We start from the raw sequence: 9,043 nt of genomic DNA on the forward strand, positions 1-9,043 counted from the left end.
AATGGGGGTTTGGAACTCTAATTCCGAGGTTCTGTCTCTGTGTAAGCCGCTAGGGCATGAATTATCCCGCCAGGGTTGGGCTATTGTGGCGGGACAGGTTCCGCCATAGCGGATCAGTCGCAACTTAAGTCGGAAATAAACCCCAAAAACGTCATTATTCTATAATTTTCATACTTGAGAGCTAAGGGACGAACTAGAGCAAGTTCTTGATAGTTTTCCACTTCTTCTCGCACTAAAGGTAAGGATTTTACTCCCCTAATCCATTTTTCGACACGTAGAATTTAGTTTCTTGGGTAATTATTATTGGGGGAAGATTTTGAACTGAGGATTATGGTGGAAGAAGCCCTAATTTGGGTATTGGGATCATGTGTTAGGTCTTGGGTTATTAAGTTTGTTATAATCCGGGTAATTAGGCCTCGTTTATTGATCCTCACATTATATTAATTATTTGTAGACCATGAACAAGCAGAAAGAATTCGGAAAGGGAAGAATCAAGTTTCTTAGGAGGATTCAAGCTTTGTTCGAGGTAGGTGATGGTTGTGATTTTATGTTTGTGTGATATATGTTAGTAATTGCTTCGTTATAATCCATGTATGTATGTGAATGTTGCACTATTGATCACACTAATCGTAACTAAGTATGAATGAATGATTGTATTCCATGAATCAACACTTGCTTGTATGATTATGAGAATGTACATTTTGATTGTGATTGTGGCTTGTTGAATGGAATGGGTGTCACGATCCGACACACTAACTAGGATTGGATGTCACATACTTACATACATATTGGAACAGGTGTCACGATCCGACACACTAACTTGGAACGGCTGTCACGATCCGACACACTAATAGTTTGGGTATGAGTTCAATGAGAGGACCATTAACTTGGCATATATGTATATTATTGAGAATGTGAAATTGTACATTGATCCTGAGATGATGACTAATATTGTATATGTTCGGTATATGCCTGTTTTATAATGTTGTGGTTACTTGTATATGTTTCACTTATTGGAATAGCCGTGTGATCGTACCAGTACAATGTGGTTATGTACTGATATTGCACTTGATCTTTCTTTGTTGAGTACAGGGCATCTTCAGGCGGCTAATGATAGACCTCATCTAGGAGATCAGTGATCAACCGAATTCAAGGGTGAGCCAGTTGTTCGAGGCTGCCATGAGTTCTCGTTATGTTTAGTCCATTTCTATTCGGACTTAGACTAGTGCTTTAGATTCCTTGTGTTTAGTTGGGGTTGCATCCATTTTCTTAGAATTGTCGTTCGTAGATGTTTTGGTACATTGACCTTCAGGTTCTAGGCATTATTTCCGCATTTGTTTTGTTAGACTTCGGAGTTTATAAGAACTCCCTATTTTTCCTTTAGACATTTAAATCGGTTTACATATCTTTAAATGCTTTAGTTTTCGTTAGTTTGGTTAGTTGGGTTGTAGTAACGGTTCTCCCACCGGAGGGTTAGTGTGGGTGTCAATTACGACGGTCTGGGTCATGACAAAGTTGGTATCAGAGCCCTAGGTTCGTTGATCTTGATGTACCAAAACGAGTCTAGTAGAGTCTTGCGGAACGGTACGGAGACATTTGTACTTTTCTTCGAGAGGTTATAGGACTTTAGGAAATCTCTCTATTTTCTGTTGTCTCGTTTCGTGCTATAACTTGGTTCCAATTCGTATGTGGTGATCCAAATAGTATCTAATCTCCTTCACTCTTCTGTCCGTAGATGGTTAACACTAGGTTCAACGGCATCAGGCTCGTAGCTCCCGTCAATGCTCCAGCTAAGAAATCTGCAGCAAGAGGTCACGATCGAGGCAGGTGTAAAGAAAGAGCAAGGGCCAGAGGCCGAGGAAGGGTAGCGCCTACTAGGGATGGAGCACCAGTTGAGAATGCTCCCAGATAGAATGTAAAGGTTGAGAATGAGGAGAATGTTGGACAAGAGGAAGAGGTACAGTCTGAGACTATAGGTATTCCTCCCTTAGACCCAGTGTTAGCTTAATAGATTATGTCATTCCTGAAAGGATTGGTTGGTCCTGGAGTTCATTCCATAGTTCAAGCAACTCAAGCTCCCGCCAATCCCCCTATTGCTATTATTGTCCCCAATGTGGGTGGAACTCTAGGCACCGATGCTTTCTTTCGTCCTTTGTTGGGTCCGGTTATGACTGGTAATGAACACGAGATGTTAACTAAGTTCTTGAAATTGAAACCGCTTGTGTTCCATGGTTCCGAAAGTGAGGACGCCTATGAGTTCATTCTAGATTGTTATGAGAGGCTTCATAAGTTGGGAATTGTCCATCAGCATGGAGTATAGTTTGTGACCTTTCAACTTCAGGGCGAGGCTAAGTAGTGGTTGAGAGCTTATGTGGAATGCAGATCTTCAGCTTTGCCCCCCACTCACTTGGACCCAGTTTCATGCTCTATTCTTGGAAAAGTATGTCCCTCGGACCTTGAGAGATCGTAAGAAAGATGAGTTCATGGCTTTTGAGCAAGGTGGTATGTATGTGGCCGCTTATGAGGCTAAATTCCATGCTTTGTCTAGATATGCTACGCAATTTGTGACTACTGAGGAAGAGAGGATCCATCTATTTGTTAAGGGACTAAATTTTGAGTTACAGGTATTGTCTATGCACGTGACTTCTGTGGGGAAAGTTTTAATGAGGTAACAAATTTATGTGAAGAAAGTGTAGGGGGTGAGGCGAGACGGTCAGGATAAGGCTTTGGCTAAGAAAGCTAAGAATACATGTAACTTTCAGGGTTCTTACACCAGAGGTTCAGGGAGGCCGACACTTGCAGCCCGGCCAATTCAGTCTGCAATGCCCGCTTCTACAGGTAATTACTCGGGAACTCCACCTCAGAATTTGATTCAGGATAGCCAGGGAGCCGCACCTTCGACCGGCAGCAGGCCATCTTTCAATCGCACTTGTTACAATTGTGGAGAACCTATGCATATGAGAAGAGATTTTCTCACCCACGTATGTTGGATTCCGTGCAACAGCACACTAGAGTAGTGGTACCCGCGGGAAATGGTAATAATGGTCGAGGGCGTCCACAAGGTGGGCAAGGAGGAAATCAGCGATGCCGTGGAGGTAGGGGAAATGGTAATGCAGGCAGAGGTATGACGCAGCCAGGCAGGGAAGTCGCCCATCAAGATGACAGGGCTCAGTGTTATGCCTTTCCGGGCAAGAACGAGGAAGAGTCTTCTGACGCAGTGATCACAGCTACTATTCTTTTATGTGACCGGATGGCTAATGTATTATTTGATTCGAGTTCTACTTATTCTTATGTGTCCGTGCATTTTGCCTTAGAATTTGATATGATTTGTGATATACTTGATGCCCCCATCTATTTTTCTACCCAAGTTGGAGAGTCTGTCATAGTCACCCATGTTTATCGTGCTTGTTCTGTTATGTTTATGGGATTCCAAACTTGGATTGATTTGGTTATTTTAGATATGACTGACTTTGATATAATCTTAGGCATGACATGGTTGTCCCCCTATTATGTTGTGTTAAATTCTAACACTAAGTCTGTGACTCTAGAGATTCCGAGTAGGAAAAAGTTAGAGTGGGAAGGGGTGTACAAGCCTAAGCCAACTAAGATCATATCCTCCATTCGGGCTAGAAAACTGGTGGGGCAGGGTTATTTGGCGTATTTAGCTCATATTCGAGATGTTGAGGTTGAGTATCCCTTTATTGAGCCTATTCCTGTGGTGTCAGAATTTAGAGAAGTGTTTCCTACAGATTTTCATGGTATGCCTCAAGATAGAGATATAGATTTCTGCATTGATTTGGTACCTGGTACCCCCCCCATTTCCATCCATCCGTATTGTATGGCTCCGACAGAATTAAGAGAGCTTAAGGCTCAAATCCAAGAGCTTCTTGATAAAGGATTCATTCATCCTAGTGTTTCACCATGGGGTGCTCCTGTCTTGTTTGTTAAGAAAAAGAATGGTAGTATGAAGATGTATATAGATTACCGGCAATTGAATAGGGTCACCATTCGAAACAAGTTCCCATTGCCTCGGATAGATGACCTTTTTTACCAAGTTGCAAGGTGCATCATTTTCTCTAAGATTGATTTAAGGTCTAGCTACCATCAGTTAAAGATTAGGCCTGAGGATATACCAAAAACAGCATTTAGGACTCGCTACGGGAACTATGAGTTCCTAGTTATGTCGTTCTGGTTGACAAATGCGCCTGTAGCTTTAATGAGCTTTATGAACGGGGTGTCACTACATCAAAAATGATCATTAGTGGCAATTAATTCTTAATTGCCGCTAAATATATATTTTTAGCGGCAATTAGCACTCTTTGTATATGTCCCTAAAGCCTTTAGCGACATTGGTTCTAATGGCACTTAACCAATGCCGGTAAAAATACTAGCACTCTTTATTAATGTCAATATTTATTGCCGCTAAAAGTTGTTTTTGTTGTAGTGTGTTCAAACCCTTTCTTGATTCGTTTGTGATAGTGTTTATTGATGACATTTTGGTTTATTCGAGAAGTAAGGAAGGGCATGCCGACCATCTTCGTATTGTTCTGGGTGTTCTTGGGAAACAAAAGTTGTATGCAAAATTTTCTGAGTGTGACTTTTGGTTGACTTCGGTTGCCTTTTTGGGGTGTGTAGTTTCAAAGGAAGAGGTAATGGCAGATTCCCAAAAGATTGAAGCAGTTAAGAATTGGGTTCGGCCTAGTTCTGTGACTGAAGTTAGGAGTTTTATGGGGCTCGCTAGCTACTATCGTCGGTTTGTTAAAAACTTTGCTTCTATTGCCACACATTTGACAAATTTGACCAAAAAGGAGATACCATTTTGAATGGACTGAAAAATCTGAGGAGAGCTTTCAAAAGCTCAAGACCCTTTTGACCACAACACCTATTCTAGCACTACCGGTGGAAGGTAAAGATTTTATTGTTTATTGTGATGCTTCACATTCAGGTTTGGGTGTTGTATTAATGCAGGATAAGAATGTCATCGCTTATGCATCGCAGCAGTTGAAGGTGCATGAGAGGAATTATCCAACACATGATTTAGCGCTGGCAGCGGTAGTGTTTGCTCTTAAGATCTGACGGCATTACCTCTATGGTGTCAAGTGTTAGGTTTTTACTGATCATCGCAGTCTACAACATGTATTCACTCAAAAGGGTCTGAATTTGAGACAGCGAAGGTGGATGGAGTTACTCAAGGATTATGATGTGACCATCCAGTATCATTCGGGTAAGGCTAATTTAGTGGCGGACGCACTGAGCCGAAAAGCGGTGAGTATGGGTAGTTTAGCTTGCTTGAGTGTATCCAAGCGACCTTTGGTTAAGGAAATCCAGACCTTGGAATCTAAGTTCATTTAGTTGGGCATCTCAAAAAAAGGTGGGGTGATAGCTAGCATTGAGGTTAGAGCCACCTTCATTGAGCAAATCAAGACCAAACAGTTTGAGGATGAGAATTTGAATGAGCTTAGAAAAAAGATAGTGATTGGTAAGGCACAAGATATGGTTCTTGATACGGGGGCGTGCTCAGTTTTAAAGGAAGAAGTTGTGTTCCTAGAGTGGGCGACTTGATTCAGAGTTTATTGACAGAATCTCATGGTTCGAGGTATTCCATTCATCCGGGTGTGACTAAGATGTACCGAGATTTGAAGCAAATTTATTGGTGGCCTGGCATGAAGAAAGATATAGCAGAGTTTGTGGCTAAGTGTCAAAATTGCCAACAAGTAAAGTATGAGCACCAAAGGCCTGCAGGTTTTCTTCAAAGAATTCCAATTCCGGAATGGAAGTGGGAAAAGATAGCTATGGATTTCGTGGTTGGTCTTCCCACGACATTGGGAGAGTATGATTCTAGTTGGGTAGTTGTTGACAGATTGACTAAGTCAGCCCATTTTATTCCAGTCAGAATAGACTATAATGCTTAGCAATTGGATAAGGTGTATGTAAAGAGATAGTAAGGTTGCACAAGGTGCCCCTTTCTATTATCTCAGGTCGCGGTACACAGTTCACCTCCAAGTTTTGGGGAAAATCGCATGAGCGATTGGGTACTCAACTCACTTTTAGTACAACTTTCCATACACATACAGACATGCAGTTTGAGAGGACAATCCAAGTATTAGAGGATGTGTTGAGAGCATGTGTGATCGACTTGGAGGACATTGGAATAAGTTCCTACCGTTGTGTGAGTTCTCCTACAATAATAGTTACCACTCAAGCATTAATATGGCACTATTTGAAGCGTTGTATGGGAGAGGATGTAGATCACCCATAGGATGGTTTGAGGATGGAGACGTGAAACATTTGGGGGTTGACTTGGTGAAGGATGCTCAAGAGAAGGTAAGAAGCTCCTAGCAGCCCAAAGTCAACAGAAAAAGTATGCAGATCATAAGGTAAGGGACATGGCATTCCAGACTGATGAACAAGTTCTTCTTAAGGTATCACCCATGAAAGGGGTGATGAGATTCGGCAAGAAGGGTAAGATTAGTCCTCGATAAGTCGGACCATTTGAAATTCTTGACCGTGTAGGGCAGTGGCGTATAGATTGGCTTTACCTTCTAACCTATCGGGAATTCATCTGGTATTTCATGTTTCCATGTCAAAGAGATATCATAGTGATAGGAATTACATCATAAAATGGGAATCAGTTGTGTTAGACAAAGACCTTCAGTATGAAGAGGAACCGATTGCAATTCCTGAACGTGATGTCTGGAAGCTGAGGACCAAAGAGATGAAGTCCGTGAAAGTTCAATGGAAGCATCGTACGGTTGAGGAAGCTACTTGGGAAACTGAGAAATACATGCGAGACAAGTATCTCCAGTTTTTTAGTGTCATGGGTTGAAGGTGTGTTGTAAAATGTGGGTTTGGAACTCTAATTCCGAGGTTCTGTCTCTATGTAAGCCACTAGGCGGGAATTATCCCGCCGGGGCGGTGCGGCTGTGGCAGGACGGGGTCCGCCGTAGCGGGCCAGTCGCGGCTTAAGTTGGAAATAAACCCCAAAAATGTCATTATTCTACAATTTTCGTTCTTGAGAGCTAACGGACGAAATAGGGCAAGTTCTTGATAGTTTTCCACCTCTTCTAGCACTAAAGGTAAGGATTTTACTCCCCTAATCCACTTTTCAACCGTAAAACTTAGTTTCTTGGGTAGTTATTGTTGGGGGAAGATTTTGATCGGGGGATTATGGTGGAAAAAACCCTAATTTGGGTATTGGGATCATGGGTTAGATCTTGGGTTATTGGGTTTGTTATAATCCAGGTAATTAGGCCTCATTTATTGATCCTCGCGTTGTATTAATTGTTTGTAGACCAAGAACAAGAGCAAAGAATCCGAAAAGGGAAGAATCAAGTTTCTTAGGAGGATTCAAGCTTTGTTCGAGGTAGATGATGGTTGTGATTTCATGTTTGTGTGATATATGTTAGTAATTGCTTCGTTATAATGCATGTATGTATGTGAATGTTGCACTTTTGATCACACTAATCGTAAATAAGTATGAATGAATGATTGTATGTCATGAATGAACACTTGCTTGTATGATTATAAGAATGTACATTTTGATTGTGATTATTGCTTGTTGAATGGAACGGGTGTCACGTTCCGACACACTAATTGGGATCGGATGTCACATACCGATATACATATTGGAATGGGTGTCACGATCCGACACACTAACTTGGAACAGGTGTCACGATCCGGCACACTGACAGTTTGGGTATGGATTCCATGAGAGGACCATTGACTTGGCATATATGTGTATTATTGAGAATGTGGAATTGCACATTGATCCTGAAATGATGACTAATATTGTAAATGTTCGGTATATGCTTGTTTTATAATGTTGTGATTACTTGTATATGTTTCACTTATTGGAATAGCCGCGTGATCCTACCAGTACACTGTGGTTCTGTACTGATACTACACTTGCTCTTTCTTTTTTTAGTACAGGGCATCTTCAGGCGGCTACTGATAGACCTCATCTAGGAGATCAGTGATCAATCGAATTCAAGGGTGAGTCAGTTCTTCCAGGCTGCCATGAGTTCTCGTTATGTTTAGTCCATTTCTATTCGGACTTAGACTAGTTCTTTAGATTCCTTGTGTTTAGTTGGGGTTGCACCCATTTTCTTAGACTTGTCGTTCGTAGATGTTTTGGTACATTGACTTTCAAGTTCTAGGCATTATTTCCGCATTTGTTTTGTTACACTTCGAAGTTTATGTGAACTCCATATTTTTCCTTTAGACATTTAAACCTGCTTTCGTATCTTTAAATGCTTTAGTTTTCGTTTATTTGGTTAGTTAGGTTGTAGTAACGGTTCTCCCACCGGAGGGTTAATGTGGGTGTCAATCACGATGGTCTGGGTCGTGACAGGATATCCTTCTAACAATGTTCAGGGTACATTTGATCCTTCTTACACATGATTTTTTTTTCCTTCTTTTGATTCAACAACTAATTTGAGTTTTAATGATCTCTCTTACAGAACTTATCATTATTTGAGTTTCTTATTCTTATTTTATTTTTCTCTTTTATTCTTTAATGTGAAAAATGAAAAAATAAAATAAAAGAAGTGTAAATGAAAAAAAAGAGAAAAAAAAGTAAGAAAAAAATTTATAATTAATTTTTTGCCTATATTATAGTTTTTTTGTGTATGTAAATAAAATTGAGGTATTTATGATTAATTTACAAGAAAATGAGTGGAAAAATAAATTTGGCCATCAAAATAATAAGAGATAAGTGTCAAAACATACTTAAATTATTTCCTTTTTTTAGTTTTTTGCCTAAACTATTGTGAATGTAACTTTCATACCTAAATTACCACTTGTTAGTTTGGCAAACACACATCTCTCTCTTTTATTACACTCTCTTCATAGTGTGTACTATACTCACTCTTTTATTTTAAAAAATTGTCACGTAACACTGCACACGGACAAAACATTCTACCTTGACAAAAATAAAATAAATTATTAGTAATAATATCTCCCCACCCCCACCCTCCAAATTTTTTTATATAAAATAAAATGTAAAATATTTTTCCTACCTCACTCCACCATTTCCCCTAACCCA

Source organism: Solanum tuberosum, unplaced genomic scaffold, assembly GCF_000226075.1.
Source record: "Solanum tuberosum cultivar DM 1-3 516 R44 unplaced genomic scaffold, SolTub_3.0 scf00109, whole genome shotgun sequence".
In the NCBI taxonomy this organism is placed as follows: Eukaryota; Viridiplantae; Streptophyta; class Magnoliopsida; order Solanales; family Solanaceae; genus Solanum; species Solanum tuberosum.